The 22,675-nt window shown below is 40.4% G+C and overlaps 2 long non-coding RNA genes across 3 annotated transcripts; both read left to right on the forward strand.

Annotated features, from left to right (window-relative positions):
• Positions 1-6,971: 6,971 nt before the first annotated feature.
• LOC139835253 (uncharacterized) lies at positions 6,972-7,713 on the forward strand. Its single transcript, XR_011751036.1, has 3 exons — positions 6,972-7,350; positions 7,435-7,519; positions 7,651-7,713. It is a non-coding gene; the product is annotated as an uncharacterized lncRNA (long non-coding RNA).
• A 31-nt stretch (positions 7,714-7,744) lies between these two features.
• LOC127334295 (uncharacterized) lies at positions 7,745-11,316 on the forward strand. 2 transcript variants are annotated; one of them, XR_011752248.1, is made up of 4 exons: positions 7,745-8,046; positions 8,341-8,478; positions 8,757-8,865; positions 9,044-9,151. It is a non-coding gene; the product is annotated as an uncharacterized lncRNA (long non-coding RNA). The 2 variants fall into 2 exon arrangements; XR_011752249.1 differs by lacking the exon at positions 7,745-8,046 and adding an exon at positions 10,810-11,316 and having other exon boundaries at positions 8,053-8,478.
• The last annotated feature ends 11,359 nt before the right edge of the window (positions 11,317-22,675 follow it).

Consider the following 22,675-nt stretch of genomic DNA (forward strand, 5'->3'; position numbering starts at 1 on the left):
CCGTCCGGAACAAATGTCCTTCCAGTAGGGATGTAGTCTGAATCGGATGAAGTACCGAGACAGATATCTGTCATGCCAAAGTAACTGGACAATGACTCGTATGTATCCCCAGTAGGATACACACCTCCCTCACTCGCCATCAATGAAGGGTTTCTATCCACCTGCCCCCTCATCTTCTTCGATCTTCCTCTTCTTCACTCCAGAACTCTCACCTACCTCGTACTGAGATGTTTTGGATACCCCCATCTCCAAGTCTAAAGAAATGGAGTCAGTACCTTTCTCTTCCTATCCATAGTTTTGGTTAATATTTTGGTTAACCTCGCCCCCTTCATCATCTGTATCACAAGTGATGGGTTATCCTTCATCCCCAAATTGTTCCCCGAAACGCCAGCCAGTCGAGTTCTCGATTGGTGACTCCGGGCAGTTTAGGTTTCTGGAATCATCTCCCCTATTTCCCGAGCCATATGATGCTGACACTTGTGGATAGTGTGGAACGAAGTTGGGTGTGAGTGGTTCTCTTTTCGGCTCCTGGTCACTCAAATCTACAAAACTGTTTAGCTTAAAGAAAGGTGTGGTGTGTTGTGGTTGTGCCCTAAGTTCATGCATTCGAGCCTGGACTTTGTCAGGGTATGTGAACTCATCTAGCTTGTGGGTGACCTCCTCCACCATCTTCATGTGCAGTAGGTACATAGAAGTCAATAAAGACTTACAGTTATCCATGTGTTGGGCTGCTACCTCAGGATGTTTGTGTGCCATAACCAGGTGGTTCAAGGAAGGATCCTCATCTTCCTCGGCATGAGGCACATGTGAATATGGTGAACACAACAGCTCCACAGATTTGTGTTGCATGATTTCGAGTATTGCTTTGAAAATACCCATATGGTATGCCGTGGTAAGTGTCTTGGCTTCTCCATACGGCATGATTCGACTCATCAACAGTGTGTCAGGAAGTTGTACATAGACTTGATGACGCGTGAAGCACACGTCCGTTGGGAACCCCAAGAGGAAGGTGTGATGCGTACAGCAGCAAGTTTTCCCTCAGTAAGAAACCAAGGTTATCGAACCAGTAGGAGATGAAGGCCACGTGAAGGTTGTTGGTGAAGGAGTATAGTGCGGCGCAACACCAGGGATTCCGGCGCCAACGTGGAACCTGCACAACACAATCAAAATACTTTGCCCCAACTTAACAGTGTGGTTGTCAATCTCACCGGCTTGCTGTAAACAAAGGATTAAACGTATGGTGTGGAGAATGATGTTTGTTTGCAAAGAACAACAGAGAACAATGATTGCAGTAGGTTGTATTTCAGATGTAAAAGAATGGACCGGGGTCCACAATTCACTAGTGGTGTCTCTCCAATAAGATAAATAGCATGTTGGGTGAACAAATTACAGTTGGGCAATTGACAAATAGAGAGGGCATAACAATGCACATAAATATCATGATGACTACTATGAGATTTACTTAGGGCATTACGACAAAGAACATAGACCGCTATCCAGCATGCATCTATGCCTAAAAAGTCCACCTTCGGGTTAGCATCCGCACCCCTTCCATTATTAAGTTGCAAACAACAGACAATTGCATTAAGTACTGTGCGTAATGTAAACAATACAAATATCCTTAGACAAAGCATTGATGTTTTATCCCTAGTGGCAACAGCACATCCACAACCTTAGAACTTTCTGTCACTGTCCCAGATTCAATGGAGGCACGAACCCACTATCGAGCATAAATACTCCCTCTTGGAGTCACAATTATCAACTTGGCCAGAGCCTCTACTAGCAACGGAGAGCATGCAAGAACATAAATAACACATATATGATAGATCGATAATCAACTTGACATAGTATTCCATATTCATCGGATCCCAACAAACACAACATGTAGCATTACAAATAGATGATCTTGATCATGATAGGCAGCTCACAAGATCTAAACATGATAGCACAAGAGGAGAAGACAACCATCTAGCTACTGCTATGGACCCATAGTGCAAGGATGAACTACTCACGCATTAGTCCGGAGGCGGGCATGGAGATGTAGAGCCCTCCGGTGATGATTCCCCTCTCCGGCAGGGTGTCGGAGGCGATCTTCAGAACCCCCCGAGGTAGGGTTGACGGCGGCGGCGTCTCTGGAACTTTTCTCGTATCGTGGCTCTCGGTACTAGGGTTTTCACGATGGAAGGAATAAATAGGCGAAGGGGCAGAGTCGGGGGGCGCCCAAGGGGCCCACCCCATAGGCCGACGCGGCCAGGGGCCCCACCGTGCCGCCATGTGGGGTGGCCGCATCGTGGCCCCTCTTCATCTCCTCTTCGGTGTTCTTGAAGGCTCCATGGAAAATAAGACTGTGGGATTTTGTTTCGTCCAATTCCGAGAATATTTCATGTGTAGGATTTTTGAAACCAAAAACAACAGAAAATAGGAACTTGCGCTTCGGCATCTTGTTAATAGGTTAGTACCGGAAAATGCATCAAAATGATGTAAAGTGTATATAGAACATGTGAGTATTGTCATAAAACTAGCATGGAACATAAGAAATTATAGATACATTTGAGACGTATCAAGCATCCCCAAGCTTAGTTCCTACCCGCCCTCGAGTAGGTAAACGATAACAAGGATAATTTCTGAAGTGACATGCTACTATCATAATCTTGATCAATACTATTGTAAAGCATATGAGATGAATGAAGTGATTCGAAGCAATGGTCTATAGTTTGTTAACAAATAGATAATGACTAAACAACTGAATCATATAGCAAAGACTTTTCATGAATAGTACTTTCAAGACAAGCATCAATAAGTCTTGCATAAGAGTTAACTCATAAATCAATAGATTCTTAATAGAAGGTTTTGAAGCAACACAAAGGATGATTAAAGTTTCAGCAATTGCTTTCAACTTGTAACATGTATATCTCATGGATAATTGTCAACATAAAGTAATATAACAAGTGCAATAAGTAAACATGTAAGAATCAATGCACACAGTTGACACAAGTGTTTGCTTCTAAGATAGAAAGAAGTAGGTATACTAACTCAACATAAAGTAAAAGAAAGGCCCTTCGCAGAGGGAAGCAGAGATTACTCATGTGCTAGAGCTTTTTATTTTGAAAACATGGAAACAATTTTGTCAACGGTAGTAATAATTCATATGTGTTATGCATAAAACCTCCTATAAGTTGCAAGCCTCATGCATCGAATACCAATAGTGCCCGCACCTTGTCATGATTAGCTCAGATTTCTATGGATTATCATTGCATTACGTATGTTTCAACCAAGTGTCACAAAGGGGTACCTCTATGCCACCTGTACAAAGGTCCAAGGAGATAGATCACATTTGATTTCTCAATTTTGATAGATCTCAACTTGAGGACATCCATACCGGGACAACATAGAAAACAGATAATGGACTCCTCTTTTATGGTTTAAGCATTCAACAACAGATAATATTCTCATAAGAGATTTGAGGATTAATGTCCAAGCTGAAACTTCCACCATGATACATGGTTTTGGTTGGCGGCCCAATGTTCTTCTCTAACAATATGCATACTCAAACCATTTAATCATGAGAAATCTCCCTTACTTCAGACAAGATGAACATGCATAGCAACTGATGTCTACGCACGCTTCTATTCCTGTAGACAGTGTTGGGCCTCCAAGAGCAGAGGTTTGTAGAACAGCAGCAAGTTTCCCTTAAGTGGATCACCCAAGGTTTATCAAACTCAGGGAGGAAGAGGTCAAAGATATTCCTCTCAAGCAACCCTGCAATCACGATACAAGAAGTCTCTTGTGTCCCCAACACACCTAATACACTTGTCAGATGTATAGGTGCACTAGTTCGGCGAAGAGATAGTGAAATACAAGTAGTATGGATGTATATGAGTGGTAATAGCAATCTGAATAAAATATGGCAGCGAGTAAACATGCAACAAAACAGTAAATAAACGGAGATTCGATGTTTGGAAACAAGGCCTAGGGATCATACTTTCACTAGTGGACACTCTCAACATTGATCACATAATAAAACCACTCTACACTCTCTTGTTGGATGAAAAACACCATTAGTTGTGTAGGGCTACAAGAGCACCTCAATGCCGGAGTTAACAAGCTCCACAACATTCGATGTTCATATTTAAATAACCTTAGAGTGCATGATAGACCAACGCAATTACACCGAGTACTAACATAGCATGCACACTGTCAACATCAGCTATGAAAGGGGGAATAGATCACATCAATACCGTCATAGTAATAGTTAACTTCATAATCTACAAGAGATCACAATCATAACCTACACCAAGTACTTCATGATGCACACACTGTCAACATTACATCATGGAGGAGGAATAGACTACTTTAATAACATCACCAGAGTAACACAACTAGATCACAAAGAGAGAGATGAACCACATAGCTACGGTAGAGCCCTCAGCCCCAGGGGAGAACTACTCCCTCCTCATCATGGAGACGGCGATGGCGGTGGAGATGGCTTCCGGGGGCAATTCCCCATCCCGGCAGGGTGCCGAAACAGAGACTTCTGTCCCCCAAATTTGAGTTTCGCGATGGCGGCGGCTCTGGAAGGTTTTCGGGTGTTTCGTCAATCGGTGTCGAAGATTTAGGTCAGGACGGCTTTAATAGGCGAAGAGGCGGCCTCGGAGGAGCCAGGGGGTGGCCCCCCCATAGGCTAGCGCGCCCAGGGTCCAGGCCGCGCCGCCCTGTGGGGTGGGGCCCCCAGGGCTCCCCTCTGGTGCCTCTCTGACTCTCTGGATGCTTCCGGGGAAAATAAGGTCCTGGGCGTTGATTTCGTCCAATTCCGAGAATATTTCCTTACTAGGATTTCTGAAACCAAAAACAGCAGAAAACAGGAACTGGCACTTCGGCATCTCGTCAATAGGTTAGTTCCGGAAAACGCATCAAAACGATATAAAGTGTGAACAAAACATGTAGGTATTGTCATAAAACTAGCATGGAACATAAGAAATTATAGATACGTTTGAGACGTATCAAGCATCCCCAAGCTTAGTTCCTACTCGTCCTCGAGTAGGTAAACGATAACAATGATAATTTCTTAAGTGACATGCTACCAACATAATCTTGATCAACATTATTGTAAAGCATATGAGATGAATGCAGCGATTCGAAGCAATGATGAAGACAATGAGTAAACAAATGAATCATATAGCAGAGACTTTTCATGAATAATACTTTCAAGACAAGCATCAATAGGACTTGCATAAGAGTTACTCATAAAGCAATAGATTCAAAGTAGAAGGCACTGAAGCAACACAAAGGAAGATTAAGTTTCAGCGGTTGCTTTCAACTTGTAACATGTATATCTCATGGATAGTTGTCAATGCAAAGCAATATAACAAGTGCAATAAGCAAGCATGTAAGAATCAATTCACAGTTAACACAAGTGTTTGCTTTTAAGATAGAGAGAAATGGGTAAACTGACTCAACATAAAAGTAGAAGAATGGCCCTTCGCAGAGGGAAGCATTGATTGCTATATTTGTGCTAGAGCTTTGGTTTTGAAAACAAGAAACAATTTTGTCAACGGTAGTAATAAAGCATATGCATTATGTAAATTATATCCTACAAGTTGCAAGCCTCATGCATAGTATACTAATAGTGCCCGCACCTTGTCCTAATTAGCTCGGATTACCTGGATTATCATCGCAATACATATGTTTTAACCAAGTGTCACAAAGGGGTACCTCTATGCCGCCTGTACAAAGGTCTAAGGAGAAAGCTCGCATTGGATTTCTCGCTTTTGATTATTCTCAACTTAGACATCCATACCGGGACAACATAGACAACAGATAATGGACTCCTCTTTAATGCATAAGCAATTAGCAACAATTAATGTTCTCATATGAGATTGAGGATATTTGTCCAAAACTGAAACTTCCACCATGATTCATGGCTTTAGTTAGCGGCCCAATGTTCTTCTCTAACAGTATGCATGCTCTAACCATTCAACTAGTGGTAAATCTCCCTTACTTCAGACAAGACGGACATGCATAACAACTCACATGATATTCAACAAAGTGTTGATGGCGTCCCCAGAAACATGGTTATCGCACAACAAGCAACTTAATCTATACCTAATAATAAAGGGAAAAGTGTTTCCGTGGTTTGGTTTGGTACGTCGCGAAATCACGGCCGTCCATCTCATGGCGCAACTAGGATCCACCAATCTATCAGCGTAGACCATACACAGGGACTCGGTTCAGTCTGCGTCCGCACCGGACACGTAGCAACGAGGGCACCAGATTAATTTTTGGTACGTCAAAAAGATCGCCATCGATCGATTAAAAAGATCTCCGGCCTTCAAGAAAAAAAGGTTTGTTCTGTATACTTTCGTTCGTCCTTCTTTGTCCCATAGCCATAGCAGTTGTAATCTAACAGGAGTCTGTCCCCATCCCGTCCCACTCAAATATAAACCACGGCGTGCGAGTGCGATGACGGTTCAATCGATCTGCAAGAAAAGAAGACGTCGTAACCGCCCCACTTCTCCTATCCATACCTCTCAGGGGCGCTGGCATGGTAGGTCGACAACCCGTGGCTCGGCCTTCGCAATAGGTGACGATGGCAGGGTCGGAGACTCGGGGTCGACGATCATGGGCGCACCAGCGCCGATCCAATGAGCCTGGCCATCCTCAACGGCGGCCTATGCAATGTGGACGGAGATGCTAGGGTCAGAGTTGACGATCATGGACTCACTAGCGGCCAGCGCCGATCCGGTTGCCTGGCGGCGCGGCCACGGTAATCGTCGACGTGTAGGGGACCTCCACCAGCCAGCACCTGATGCCCTGATCAGTTGCCCCAATTACCTATCTGATGGTCGTCTCTCTCGTTTCAACATTCAAGTCGAGGCAGTACGTGGCCCGTGGCCGGGAGCCGTGTGGAAAGGAAAAGTTCTTGTAAGCAGGCCGCCGGCCAATACTGTCGAATCGAAGGACGAAGCTAGCAATAATTGAGAACAAGCAAGTGCGTGTATGTTTGCCCTATCCCAGGACGCTCCACGATAGCCAACTGGCGCTCTTCATCGTGAGTCGTTCGATCTAGGAGCGCAGCCCGCGTCAATCCCCGCCGTTCGTGCACTCCCAGTTCCCCTCAACGCGGGGTAAAACCCTAGCCCCGAGCCGCCGCCAGCCTCATTCTCTTCCTCGTTTGTTCCTCTCTCCCACGACCCGCGTTGTTGTCCTCCTTCCATTGCGATGCCACCCCGACCTGCCTCCATGGAACGCCCCACCTCTCCTCCTCCATCCTTCTCCCTCGATGAGCTCGCACTACCCCCTCGCTCTGCCTCTCCTTCGTGCTCGGTGGGCCGAACACACGTGGCCGTGGCGGTAAGCTAAGCTTTGTCTGTAGCAGCTCTAAGTTTCTTTCTCTTTTACTTCTTCCTTTGAATATCCCGTTTCTCTTGTTTCCAGACCAGTGGAGGAGAACAACTAACCAACTAGAAAAGCAGCAGGACCGGCAGCGACAAATATTCCTTCACGGCACCGCAGCAGTCAGGTGATTCCCCAAATCTCATCTCCTAGAACGTCTTTTCTCCGAATTTTCCATTTCAGCGTTCGATCTGTTTTTCTTTGTTTTCCCCTCTCCTCAATCCTTTACACAACCTGATTTGTGCATCGTTTCAGCAGGATCAGAAGGTTGTTTTACTTGATGGAGGTGCACACCGTTCAGACTTCAGAGTATGCAGACAACTAGACAAGACAAGCAATGAACTTCAATTTTATTTTCCCACGTGGGTGCTCCAGTGACCATGATAAGTTGTGTTTAGCCTGCTACGTCCTGGGTACAGTGTGTACAGGAAATTAATCTTTAGACCGACTGATTTCACACAAATAATTGATGCAAAAAATCTTTGGCATATAATTTTTGTGTTAGGGCCCTCTACATGTTTGTTGTTATGCTTCATACAGCTGAATCTATTTGCTTGATGTTTTTTTGACTGCCTACACATGCTCATATACAGCGCACGTCACTGGCGAGCAAATGCAATCGTGGCCCATTGGTGCACTTGGGTGGTCATTGTGGTGAGCTCTCTGTCTCTCCCTCTTATTCAATTTTCTTTTCAGCCATGGCTTAAGTGACATTTAGTTGTTAATTAAAATTTATGATTGATTTGTGACTTTGTTAGAGCGTTTTTCCCTCCTGGCAGTATAATTAGACAGCCTGAGTAATCACGCAAAATATTTTGTCGCTTATGATGTCGTTGAATCTTTTTTGCTTGCTTAACCGTACAAACAAATAATTGTCCAGAAGCTCTAAAATACTGAAATGTGTGGCATCATCACTTTGTAGAACTTCAAGTTTGGTTCACTTTGTAGGTTGGCTGCGGAGCATCAGTGAAGTGTAAAATTTCCAGATAAGACAATAGATAATGAGCTATCTTCAGAAATCTGTAGAAAAGCAATATCTGAGCTCGAAGAAACCAATTGGCATGAACGGATAAAATTTAAAACTAGGTAAGATGATGGTTCCATTTGTTTTTATGTCCGATGCAAAAAAAAAAGTGAACCAATCAGGATACACCTTGGATTTCATATTTCATTCACTGTATCATAATTCGCAAAAAAAAAAAAAATCACTGTATCATATTCCACATGTTGCCATAGGCATTCATGCATTGGCCGTCCGTGTAAGGAGTATCATATGCCTCATACACTGTCTGAATTTGTTAAAAAAACATATACTTACACAGATGATGTTCACAAACTCGACCTCATGATTTCTCTGCATCTAGACCTAGCTGAAACTTGATGAGATCTGCATGACAGAAATATGTGTAGCAAAGTTTGGATGAGAATGTTCAATTAGTTGGAATTCAGGTGGCTCCCTATGTGGGAATTGAGGTAATTAATTTAAAAGATTTACATGTTATTTTCATGAAAATTTGGTCAAATATTTTCTCTATTTGCATACTGTTCTAGGACTGTCTGCTTTATTTGCTTCCCACAATAAATAAATTTGTTAACCTGCCACCATGAAATTTTTGTTCTGGTAAGAATCTAACCTTTTGTTCTTTTGCAGGTGATCAGAAGTTCATGAAAATTTTAAGAAATGGGTTTGGATGATGTAAGCTTCCCTGTTCATTGCCAACCCACCTGATCCTCCAGAAATGATTACAGACCAGACAAGGTATTCTTACATACTATTTTCTTGCAACGTACAATCTACCTGTCTTATTTTGCTTCTTCAGTTCTTCTTGAACAATCATGTTGATCATGGTCCACGTTTTCTATTATAGCTCATAATTAGGGGTAACAATAAATAGGTCAGGGTACTATGACTTTATAGTGGTAGCATTTTCCTTTTTCTCCATTTGAAGGAATGCATACAATGTTGTTATTCCATAACTTCTTGATTCATACGACACAAAGAACAAAATTTAGATATGGCCAAAGATCATCCTAGGAGTGGTGGGGCACTCCAAATTGTTTTGAGTTCATCTAATTGCTTATTGACCGGGGTTTCTTCAAACATTTTGCTTCTGTTCATACATCGATTCTGGGATAATCAGGTCTGGAGAAACTAACTTCTGCACCACTATTAACTCTATTAAATTTGTGCGTCTGCTCCTATATATCTAATAATGCCAAGATTGTCTTGTCATGTCCATCAGATACTTGACATAGTTCCAATCGCGTGTGTACGTCTTCCTTAAATGGTTTTTTTCGAAGAAGTTCAGGTAAATTATTGTTCATGTGAGAACGGTGTAGGTACCTTGGTGCACTGCTCTGCTGCTCTAAACATTTTTTATTCTTCCATTGACAGAATGCCATATATAGTATAGGTACATTGGTACAACGACATTCCTTCCAATTTATTGTAATTCTTGCTACGATATGTTTTAGCAGTATTGTTAAAAGATTATATGATAATCTATTTCAGAGAGACTCTAATGCATACTAATGATACATTTTTCATCTTAGGGTGTATCCATAGCATTTATCTCTATTGTAGAAAATGTTTGGGGTAGTTACATTCCTAAGTATTTAGAGATAAATAAGACGCTGCAAGATTGTTGCCTCTACCCGATATAGGTTATGAACACTAGGACAATTGGATGGTAGAGGTCAGACTAGAGTATAATGAAGTTTCTAAAAAAGAAAAGGAATGTGAGCTCCTACCTGCTTCATCATAAAATTCCCTTGTACTAACTTTCTTAAGTTAGTCTTGCACCATATTCATTTTCTACAATGCCTTTCGGCCTTCTCTTTTTTAGGTTGGAGATAGATTTGATGTATTTTCCATCTCTCCATAGTCTGCCAACGGGTGTCGTATTTGGGGCGATGATTAGCCCTTCATAAGTCTAATTATTCTAGGTAATAGGATGAAGTAAGGATCTATGTTCACCATGGTGCCATACATAATTTAGCACCGCATTTCATTATTTTTATGTAAGGTACTTCATCTTTCATGATGCGCAGACTTGAGTTGATTTACCTTCTTGGGCCGAAAAAACCACATTGTTCTATTATTGAAGAATGTTATGTGAACTGAATGAACTTGTTTTCCTCTATTGCTCATTATGTTTTAATATCCGCATTGAGTTGGGTTCAACTCTCTTTTGCATTCTAATTTCTGTTAGAAAGGGTTACACCTATTTTGAGGTTAAACAAAACTTTTGCACATGCTTATCGTCATGTTAGTTATTTATATAGCTCATTTAGGATGAATTATTTCATTGATGAAACTATTATCATGCTTATTGCCTACTCATTTTATTATTATTTCGGTCGTAATTAGAGATCACACCATTTACAGAGGCCTTTCTCTTTTCCCTTTTTTGGCAGAATTAATCGATGATGATAGGATGACATGACAGTTCCTGGTAAGACGACCATGCGGATTTGCATGCCAAGGTCCAAGACATGTACCTCCCATGACTCGATGAAGCATCTGACTGAGAGCTTTCACATCGAAAACTGGACAGGAGCAGCATGCCAACAGGAAAATTGTGAACAAAGAGAACTGCGACGGTCCCTCAGAAGAATTGATCGAAGCATACGGCAAAAAGGAACCAACAGAAAATGAAATTGGACAGTGATTGGGATGATGAGATTGGGCTGCTACCGTATGGCAAGGAGGACGGTTTGCTGGTACCAGATACTACTTAAGGTAGATTTAGATTAATCCACGTTCATTAAAAAGACTCCAGCTAAGCTGTGTGTAGCTGTGTAGGGGTGTATATGGGTGTATGAGTTGTAACCTAGCCACTAGAAGAAAAATCATGGACAGGGGATGTAACATGTAACGTTTGCTTTTCGTACAGCCTGATTGACTATTGCTTTTCCCGTAACCTGTATTTTTTCGTATTGACGAGGCATTTGGGCAGCGTTTGGGGGAGTGGTGAAAAAACAAACAAACATACTATAAAATAAAATATGACTGCTATTGGAACGGGATTGGACAGCCACCGTACGGTGAGGAGGCGCCCCATGGGGCGCCCCAACCACTAGTACATATCGTTTCCGTGAGTAGGCAGATGCAGGTCCCGACATTACATGGCTGGTAATTAATTGATCTTGCTTATCAGCATATGGGTTAGCCTTAACATGCCTGCTGCACGTTTGGTTCGGCCCGTACATCTCTGTAGCTCTGTCGGCAGTTGTCCCGGTGGCAAGCGGCGCCGTCGCTGACGGCTGAAACCAGCCATGGGTAGCTCTGCTGACTTTTTCTCCCTAGCAGGGCACAACGAACAACCTCACTCTTCCTCCCAGAGATTCACCACACGGGAAGGTACTAACAAAATTTCGAGATGTGAAAAAAGATGGTGGCAAGCACATGCAACTAGCTGTATGCCTGCATCCTACGGGAGATAAGTACTAATTCGTTCGTGAATGCTACTAGCACTCATATTGTCTTGCCGGATAAATAATAGCAATATCTAGCTTCACAAGATCACTTCGTGTGTAAAGAGAGCATGCTTATGAGTTGCTTGGTTTAAGAAGTTTGATGGTATCTATTTTGAGATTTCGCGTCGGGTCACTGAGCAAACACAAGGTACTCTGCATCGTACATCAGTATTCTGCAAGATTAAGTTAGTGATAAAATACTGCATAATGTGAGATTGCAAATGAAGAAACCGATTAATTATTCATGGAGCTAGACCTATATTTATTCAGCCGTAGCAACGCACGGGTTTTGTGCTAGTAAGAGATAAAGTGCATAAGTACATATTCAATACCACAATAGTTTTTAGGCTATTTGTCCCATGAGCTATATATTGCAAAGATAAAGAATAGAAATTTAAAGGTAGCACTCAAGCAATTTACTTTGGAATGGCGGAGAAATACCATGCAGTAGGTAGGTATGGTGGACACAAGTGGCATAGTGTTTGGCTCAAAGATTTGGATGCACGAGAAGTATTCCCTCTCAATACAAGGCTTAGGCTAGCAAGGTTATTTGAAACAAACACAAGCATGAACTGGTACAGCAAAACTCACATAAGAACATATTGCAAGCATTATAAGACTATACATTGTCTTCCTTGTTCAAACACCTTTACCAAAAAATATCTAGACTCTAGAGAGACCACTCATGCAAACCAAATTTTAAAAAGCTCTATCTATTTCTTCACTAATAGGTGCAAAGTATATGATGCAAGAGCTTAATCATGAGCACAACAATTGCCAAGTATCAAGTTATTCAAGACATCATACCAATTACTACATGTAGTATTTCCCGTTTCCAACCATATAACAATTAACGAAGCAGTTTCAACCTTCGCCATGAAAATTAAAAGCTAAGAACACATGTGTTCATATGAACCAGCGGAGCATGTCTCTCTCCCACACAAGCATTTATTCAAACAAAAACAGAAACAAAAACAAACAGACGCTCCAAGTAAAGTACATAAGATGTGACCGAATAAAAATATAGTTTCAAGAGAAGGAACCTGATAATTTTGTCGATGAAGAAGGGGATGCCTTGGGCATCCCCAAGCTTAGACGCTTGAGTCTTCTTGAAATATGCAGGGATGAACCACCGGGGCATCCCCAAGCTTAGACTTTTCACTCTTCTTGATCATAGTATATCATCCTCCTCTCTTGACCCTTGAAAACTTCCTCCACACCAAACTCAAAACAACTCATTAGAGGGTTAGTGCATAATCAAAAACTCACATGTTCAGAGGTGACACAATCATTCTTTACACTTCTGGACATTGCCCAAAGCTACTGGAAGTTAATGGAACAAAGAAATCCATCCCACATAGCAAAAGAGGCAATGCGAAATAAAAGGCAGAATCTGTCAAAACAGAACAGTCCGTAAAGACGAATTTTAAAGAGGCACCAGACTTGCTCAAATGAAAATGCTCAAATTGAATGAAAGTTGCGTACATATCTGACGATCACACACAAAAATTGGCAGATTTTTCTGAGTTACATACAGAGAACTCTGCCCAAATTCGTGACAGACAGAAATCTGTTTCTGCGCAGTAATCCAAATCTAGTATCAACCTTTCTATCAAAGACTTTACTTGGCACAACAATGCAACAAAACTAAGATAAGAGAGGTTGCTACAGTAGTAACAACTTCCAAGACACAAATATAAAACAAAGCTACTGTAGCAAAACAAACACATGGGTTATCTCCCAAGAAGTTCTTTCTTTATAGCCATTAAGATGGGCTCAGCAGTTTTAATGATGCACTCGCAAGAAATAGTATTTGAAGCAAAAGTGAGCATCAAGAGGCAAATTCAAAACAAATTTAAGCCTAACATGCTTCCTATGAAAAGGAATCTTGTACACAAATGAATTAATGAAGAACAAAGTGACAAGCATAAGAGGATAAAACACTTGTAACTTCAAGATTCTCAACATAAAGAGGGGAAACTTAATATTATTAAGATGCATATAACCATGTTTCCCTCTCTCATAATAACTTTCAGTAGCATCATTGACGAAATCCACAATATACCCATCACTTAAAATATTCTTATCATGGTTCATATGCATAGAAGTATCATTAATTTTGGCATAAGAAGAGTTCTTCTCATTAATAGTAATTGGAGCAAGATTATTATCAAGAATTTGAACATGGTAAACAAGTTGCATATTAAGGGAATTGTTTTTGGCAATCCAATCATAACTATGACACGTTTCATAAGGATAGTTATAACCTATATCATAGCATTCTTTATAATAATCATTAAAGGTCGGAGGCACAGTGTCATCATAAGAAATAGAATAGTTATCTTTCACAGTCGGTTTATCTGTGACCATACCATCATTGTTATTAGAAGGAGATGTATCAAACACATAATTATCAATAGCAAAAGGATTTTCAAACACCTCTTCCCCAAGCTTAGAGCTTTCTATATCATTATGGGAGGAAGCATGGATAGTACTGATACTATGGTAATTATTAACATCATTATTTTCAGAATTAGTTTCCCAGAGATTTGCAATATCAAAATTAGTGTGCTCTTTCAAATCATGATCACTAATGTATGTAAAGGGCATAGGAAGATCATTGTATTCAGATTCATTATCATAATAATCATTAGGAGCAACATACTTACGGTTACCTAGCGTTATCTCATTCACGCGGGGATATGCCGTTACCTCTTTCTCTTTACTCTCCTTCTTTTTCTTCTTCTTCTTCGTTCACTTCTTCTTCTTCTTCTTCTTCTTCTTCTTCTTCTCTTCATTCTCCTCGTTCCCTTCTTTAGGAGGAAGAGGCTTGAAGGGAGGCTTCTCCACATAACCTGATTTATTTCCAGAAACAATAGAAGAAACTTTGGGGGATTCCTCCTTTTCATTAATAAGTTCGAAACACACAGCGGTCCTATCATATTTTGGCAAAGTGTCATCTTCTAAAATATTTTGTATGTAAGTATTTGTATGGCTATTATCAATGCAATAAGAAAAACACCCATGCAGGACATCATCAATATCAAGATCACTCATATGTAACAAAGAGATTTTCCTTGATAACTCTTCACACCACAAAAATAAAGCAAGTTCATCATGCTGATTAGGAGTAATTTTATCATCACAATACAAATTTGCAGCACTCATGGGGTTCAAATTATCATTGGAGGAGCATTGAAAATTAAAATGTCCCACTCCATGGCAAAGTTCACAAATAAAAGGATAGAGGGCACAAACTTTTTTACCAAGATCATCTAGAGCCCTAAACCACTTTCTAGTTTTTTCATTAATATGATGGATGCAATATTCATCTTTGATTTGATTAATTCCACAAGGTCTATGCATTCCACAAAAATTAACATGCTTATAGGAAATAGCATTTTTAGGAGTTTGAGCATGCTTATTGTAATCATTAACAACAATTTCATTCTTCATGCAAGCCTCTTTAAAAGGTTCATGATACTTATCGAAATTCTTCTTAGGCAATTCGAAATGAGAGGCAAAAGATTTATAAAGATTTGCAGCAACTTGAGAGTCAAGACCATAAGTAGCACTCATATTTTGGAATTTATCAGTATCCATAAAAGTTTCAATGCATTCATAATCATAATTTATACCTGACTCTTTACCTTTGTCGTTCTCCCAATCTTCAGCGTTCTCCTGAATCCGATTAAGAAGGTCCCATTTAAACTCTTCTTTATTGCGCGTGAATGATCCAGAACAAGCAGTATCCAGCAAGGTTTTATCTTGAAAAGAAAGTCTTGCATAGAAATTATCAATGATGATATTACCAGGAAGCTCATGATTGGGGCATTTGAGCATTAAAGACTTCAATCTCTCCCATGATTGAGCAATACTCTCTCCATCATGAGGCCAGAAATTATATATGCGGTTTCGGTCTTTGTGAATTTCACTTGGAGGGTAGAATTTAGAATAAAATAGAGGCACAATATCCTTCCAATCAAGAGAATGCTCATCCTTCAGCAGTTTATACCAATGCGCCGCTTTACCAGACAACGACATAGAGAATAATTTCTTCTTCACTTCATCCATAGAGATACCTGCACACTTGAATAACCCGCATAATTCATGCAAAAAGAGTAAATGATCTCCAGGATGGACAGTTCCATCCCCTTCATAGCGGTTATCCACAACACGTTCAATAATTTTCATAGAGATTTTATATGGAATACTTTCAGTAGGTGCATTTAAAATATCACAGGCATCATTAGAGTTATCGCATATGGGAGATAAAGTATTATCAGAACAAATTTTCCCCCCTAAAGATGGGAAGCTAAAAATATCACAAAAACAAGCTTCCCCAAGCTTAGACTTCTCCATAGCATTAGCAGTAATTGCATTCATACTAATAACATCGCTACTAGCATGCAAATAAGGTTCCATAGGTTTTTTAATTTTCGCATCAAACAATTCTAAATTAGGAAAAAGATTAAAAAGCTCACCAATTTTTTTGTTGTTTTCCATTATACCTAACTAGTGAAAATAAAAAAAAGAAACAAAAAGATGCAATTGCAGTATCTAAAGGAAATAGCTTCGAGCACTCACACACCGGCAACAATACTAGGAAATAGCTTAGTAGTCGGAGGATGTGAATACCTTTTACCTTACCTCCCCGGCAATGGTGCCAGAAAAGTGCTTGATGTCTACGCACGCTTCTATTCCTGTAGACAGTGTTGGGCCTCCAAGAGCAGAGGTTTGTAGAACAGCAGCAAGTTTCCCTTAAGTGGATCACCCAAGGTTTATCAAACTCAGGGAGGAAGAGGTCAAAGATATTCCTCTCAAGCAACCCTGCAATCACGATACAAGAAGTCTCTTGTGTCCCCAACACACCTAATACACTTGTCAGATGTATAGGTGCACTAGTTCGGCGAAGAGATAGTGAAATACAAGTAGTATGGATGTATATGAGTGGTAATAGCAATCTGAATAAAATATGGCAGCGAGTAAACATGCAACAAAACAGTAAATAAACGGAGATTCGATGTTTGGAAACAAGGCCTAGGGATCATACTTTCACTAGTGGACACTCTCAACATTGATCACATAATAAAACCACTCTACACTCTCTTGTTGGATGACAAACACCATTAGTTGTGTAGGGCTACAAGAGCACCTCAATGCCGGAGTTAACAAGCTCCACAACATTCGATGTTCATATTTAAATAACCTTAGAGTGCATGATAGACCAACGCAATTACACCGAGTACTAACATAGCATGCACACTGTCAACATCAGCTATGAAAGGGGGAATAGATCACATCAATACCATCATAGTAATAGTTAACTTCATAATCTACAAGAGATCACAATCATAACCTACACCAAGTACTTCATGATGCACACACTGTCAACATTACATCATGGAGGAGGAATAGACTACTTTAATAACATCACCAGAGTAACACAACTAGATCACAAAGAGAGAGATGAACCACATAGCTACGGTAGAGCCCTCAGCCCCAGGGGAGAACTACTCCCTCCTCATCATGGAGACGGCGATGGCGGTGGAGATGGCTTCCGGGGGCAATTCCCCATCCCGGCAGGGTGCCGGAACAGAGACTTCTGTCCCCCGAATTGGAGTTTCGCGATGGCGGCGGCTCTGGAAGGTTTTCGGGTGTTTCGTCAATCGGTGTCGAAGATTTAGGTCAGGACGGATTTAATAGGCGAAGAGGCGGCCTCGGAGGAGCCAGGGGGTGGCCCCCCATAGGCTGGCGCGCCCAGGGTCCAGGCCGCGCCGCCCTGTGGGGTGGGGCCCCCAGGGCTCCCCTCTGGTGCCTCTCTGACTCTCTGGATGCTTCCGGGGAAAATAAGGTCCTGGGCGTTGATTTCGTCCAATTCCGAGAATATTTCCTTACTAGGATTTCTGAAACCAAAAACAGCAGAAAACAGGAACTGGCACTTCGGCATCTCGTCAATAGGTTAGTTCCAGAAAACGCATCAAAACGATATAAAGTGTGAACAAAACATGTAGGTATTGTCATAAAACTAGCATGGAACATAAGAAATTATAGATACGTTGGAGACGTATGAGCAACTCACATGATATTCAACAAAGGTGTAACAGATTGATGGCGTCCCCAGAAACATGGTTACCGCTCAACAAGCAACTTATAAGAACTAAGATACATAAGCGACATATTCATTACCACAATAGTTTTTAGGCTACTTTCCCATGAGCTATGTATTGCAAAGACAAGGAATGAAATTTTTAAAGGTAGCACGCAAGTAATTTACTTTGCAATGGCAGAAAAATACCACATAGTAGGTAGTTATGGTGGACACAAATGGCATAAGTTTTGGCTCAAGGTTTTGGATGCACGAGAAGCATTCCCTCTCAGTACAAGGCTTTGGCTAGCAAGGTTGTTTGAAGCAAACACAAGTATGAACCGGTACAACAAAACTTACATAAGAACATATTGCAAGCATTATAATACTCTACACTGGCTTCCTTGTTGCTCAAACACTTTTACCAGAAAATATCTAGACTTTAGAGAGACCAATCATGCAAACCAAATTTCAACAAGCTCTACAGTAGTTCTCCACTAATAGGTTTAAACTACATGATGCAAAAGCTTAAACATGATCTACTTGAGAGCTTAAAACAATTACCAAGTATCAAATTATTCAAGACAATATACCAATTACCACATGAAGCATTTTCTGTTTCCAACCAAATAGCAATAAATGAAGCGACTTTCAGCTTTCGCCATGAACATTAAAAACGAAGAACACAAGCGTTCATATGAAAAAGCGGAGCGTGTCTTTCTCCCACACAATGAATTCTAGGATCCGATTTTATTCAAACACAAACAAAAATAAAAACAAACAGACGCTCCAAGTAAAGAACATAAGATGTGACGGAATAAAAATATAGTTTCACTAGAGGTGACCTGATAAGTTGTTGATGAAGAAGGGGATGCCTTGGGCATCCCCAAGCTTAGATGCTTGAGTCTTCTTGAAATATGCAGGGATGAACCACGGGGGCATCCCCAAGCTTATACTTTTCACTCTTCTTGATCATATCATATCATCCTCCTCTGTTGATCCTTGAAAACTTCCTTCACACCAGACTCAAAACAATCTCATTAGAGGGTTAGTGCATAATAAAAAATTCACATGTTCAGCGAGGACACAATCATTTCCAACACTTCTGGACATTACCCAAGGCTACTGAAAGTTAATGGAACAAAGAAATCCACTCAACACAATAAAAGAGGCAGTGCGAAATAAAAGTCAGAATCTGTCAAAACAGAACAGTCCGTAAAGACGATTTTTTTTGAGGCACTTAACATGCTCAGATGAAGAAGCTCAAATTTAACGAAAGTTGCGTACATATCTGAGGATCACGCATGAATTTTTTCAGGATTTTACGAGTTTCCTACAAAGAGATAACTCAAATTCGTGACAGCTAAAAATCTGTTTCTGCGCAGGAATCCAAATCTAGTATCAACTTTACTATCAAATACTTTACTTGGCACAACAACGAAATAAACATGATAAGGAGAGGTTGGTACAGTAGTAACAACTTCCAAGACACAAGAAAACAGTAGCAAAATAAAAAACAACATGGGTTATCTCCCAAGAAGTGCTTTTCTTTAACGCCTTTCAGCTAGGCGCAGAAAGTGTAAATCAAGTATTATCAAGAGAAGAAGCATCAACATCATAATTTGTTCTAATAATAGAATCAAAAGGCAACTTCATTCTCTTTTTAGGGAAGTGTTCCATACCTTTCTTAAGAGGGAATTGATATTTAATATTTCCTTCTTTCATATCAATAATAGCACCAACAGTTCGAAGAAAGGATCTTCCCAAAATAATAGGACAAGATGCATTGCATTCAATATCCAAGACAACAAAATCAACGGGGACAAGGTTATTGTTAACCGTAATGTGAACATTATCAATCCTCCCCAAAGGTTTCTTCTTACCTTGAGGAGTCCTTTCAGTGTGCCATTCAGAGTAGTTGATCATCATATCATCAAGAAGCTTTGTTGCAGCACCCAAAGTGATGGACATAAAAGTACCTCCAGCAGCTGAATCCAATAGGTTCCTTGAAGAAAAATTTAATCCTGCATAGAAGGTTTGGATGATCATCCAAGTAGTTAGTCCATGGGTAGGGCAATTCTTTACCAAAGATTTCATTCTTTTCCATGCTTGGGCAACATGTTCATTATCCAATCTATCTATTATATAATTAAAGTACAAGACAAGGAACGGTTAGGATTAACTAGGCATAAGCAATAAACAAAGGACGCCCCAGATTTAAAATAATCTGATCTAAAGTAATTAATTAGAAAAATAGAAAAGGTATATCATCTCACGTAGAAGAGATCCTGGCACGTTAAGAGAAAGTCGATCATGTGCATGTGTTCAGGTCGGATTGAAGTACTAGAAAAGATGACGTATCCTAATTGATTTACACATAACTAACAACCGTGTTTGGTGCTCAGATAAAATAGACGGAAAGAGTTTGGATGCAGCACGCATGGCTGATGGAACGCTCAAGATTAAAGGGATACTTATCAGGTTACAGATGCCGTGGCGATGCCTCATGCCTGCTCGGCATAACGAGATCCTAACAAGATTGCCTTTGACTTTTTTTATCTTCTCCGCTCGCGTCTATAATCTACCTTAGATCCATCCCTGGGCTGCCGCCGGTTTACTTCCGACTGCAGCTCACCGTCTCATGATGCACATCGCAGGAAACAGAGCTCTCGCAGTTTCCTCTCAAATAGTTGTTGTGCATGCAGCTGTCGTATTCTGCGGCACCCTCCTGATACACCCGGCCGGCGCCCGCTACTCCCTTCCGGTCGGCTATAAACTCAGTCGTCACACGCCGTAAGAGAAGCAGGTAGGGGCACCTCCATCCCCGGCGGGTTTGTTCTGAAGGATCGGAAAAACTTGGCTTTGAGGACGTACCGTCTAGGGTTTTCTGCTTTTTTTTACGGGGATGGGTGGCATTTCTTTGCGGCGAGAGAGTTAAGGGATCATGTTGAGCGCCCATCGCAGCAAGGTGAGCAAGGTTTCACGCATACTAGCAGAGGGCGGCATCACAAGTACATACTATTGTTGCTTAAAACAGTGGTTGAGCATGGTGTTATGTGTTTATTACGAACAAAAAACTAACACATGGTCTACTGCAAGCAGAAATAGAAATTAGCTGAATGTATTCTGATCTTCTTCTATCATATCATTTCAAGTATAAATCGACTAAGTTGTGAAAGGAAGAGAAACTGATGCATTGGAAAGGGACACAACAATCAACCAAACCTTCAAACGGGTACTTAATCTGCTTCAGACCTTTATAACTGGTTCCTGCAGACATCGATTTGCATAAGAATATTTAATTTTAAAAACATGTTATAATTTCACCATATAGTTTGTGAAATATACATAAGAACTCAAGGTATTAACGAACTTTTAATTGTACCATAGTTAGTCGCAAGCCCTCCACAAATTGTTTAATAAACTTTCTTTACCAATCATTTCATGAGTGTCATGCATTTATTCTACATTCTCGGAAGATAATTTTTGGAGCATACACAAAGAGTTCAAATATTGTGTGGCTTGGAAGCTCGACCCAAGTACATTTCAACCATAGAGAACAATAAATTGGTATCACATATTCTTATGCATTGATCTTTGATCATCAGACCCCTCATATTTTTACCAGGAGAAATAGTCAAGTTTACTACTGTTGGTTTACTTCTTTCCAACTTTTAGGAGCCATCTGGTGCAATACGTCCCTTATACTCTTTATTAAGCTTATCAGATAACTGGTATCTCCTCTCATAAATCCATGATAACATCTTTTTAAAACTTCTCCATTATTTACCTGACATTTTGGTGAAAATTAAAAGGTGGTATGTCAGAAAAATACACACTACTGAACTGGAGATGTGCCTTACACATACTACTCAACCGGAGGTGTGCCTTATAGTTCTGAAAAATAACACCGTGGATCATGGCATTTGAGTTCATGACATTAAAAGTAGATACTCCAATAACGCTCATTTGCTATAAGGATTGCTCAACCATCCTCCAAGCAGGAGACATATTGTTCTAATAGGCTCCCTCCCCAATGTGTTTAATGCTTCTACATCCCCAATCTGGTACCAAAGATCAACAAGTAAAATAAAAAAATGTCGTAAGTTAATTAAGATTCACATGTAGAGATCACATAGTATTTCGGTACTCACAAGTGCAGAACAGTTGAAATAATTGTATGGCTGGCAAGGAGGCGTTTTCGATGTTTCTAATGATTTCACGTAAGAACCATCACTCTAGATTATCTTTAGCTATAAGTAATACTACCTCCATCTCAAAGCTTAAGGCTTATATTATTTTTAGAAAGTTAAACTATGTCAAGTTTGACTTTGTTATTACGAAAAATCATTGACATGCAAAATACAATTTCAATATCATTAGATAGATAATGAAATATATTTTCATATGGTATCTACAGAATATCATATTTTTTGATAGATTCTCCTAAAAATTTGGTCAAACTTTATTTGATTTGACTTAAAAAAACAGCCTTAAACATTGGGATGGAGGTAGTATATAACAATGTATATCACCAACAAATCTGCAGGCATAACAACTGGCCCTAGGATGAGAGATTTCATAGAGATGATCTGACCAAAGGCTATTTACACGCCTTACAATATTATTGGCATGGATCTTGGGTCCTACTTACAACCATGACATGGAGATTAGGATGGAGGGAGGATGATATTCCAAGAGCACCAAAACAGCACA

The sequence above is a fragment of the Lolium perenne genome, chromosome 2 (assembly GCF_019359855.2).
Source record: "Lolium perenne isolate Kyuss_39 chromosome 2, Kyuss_2.0, whole genome shotgun sequence".
NCBI classification, from domain to species: domain Eukaryota; kingdom Viridiplantae; phylum Streptophyta; class Magnoliopsida; order Poales; family Poaceae; genus Lolium; species Lolium perenne.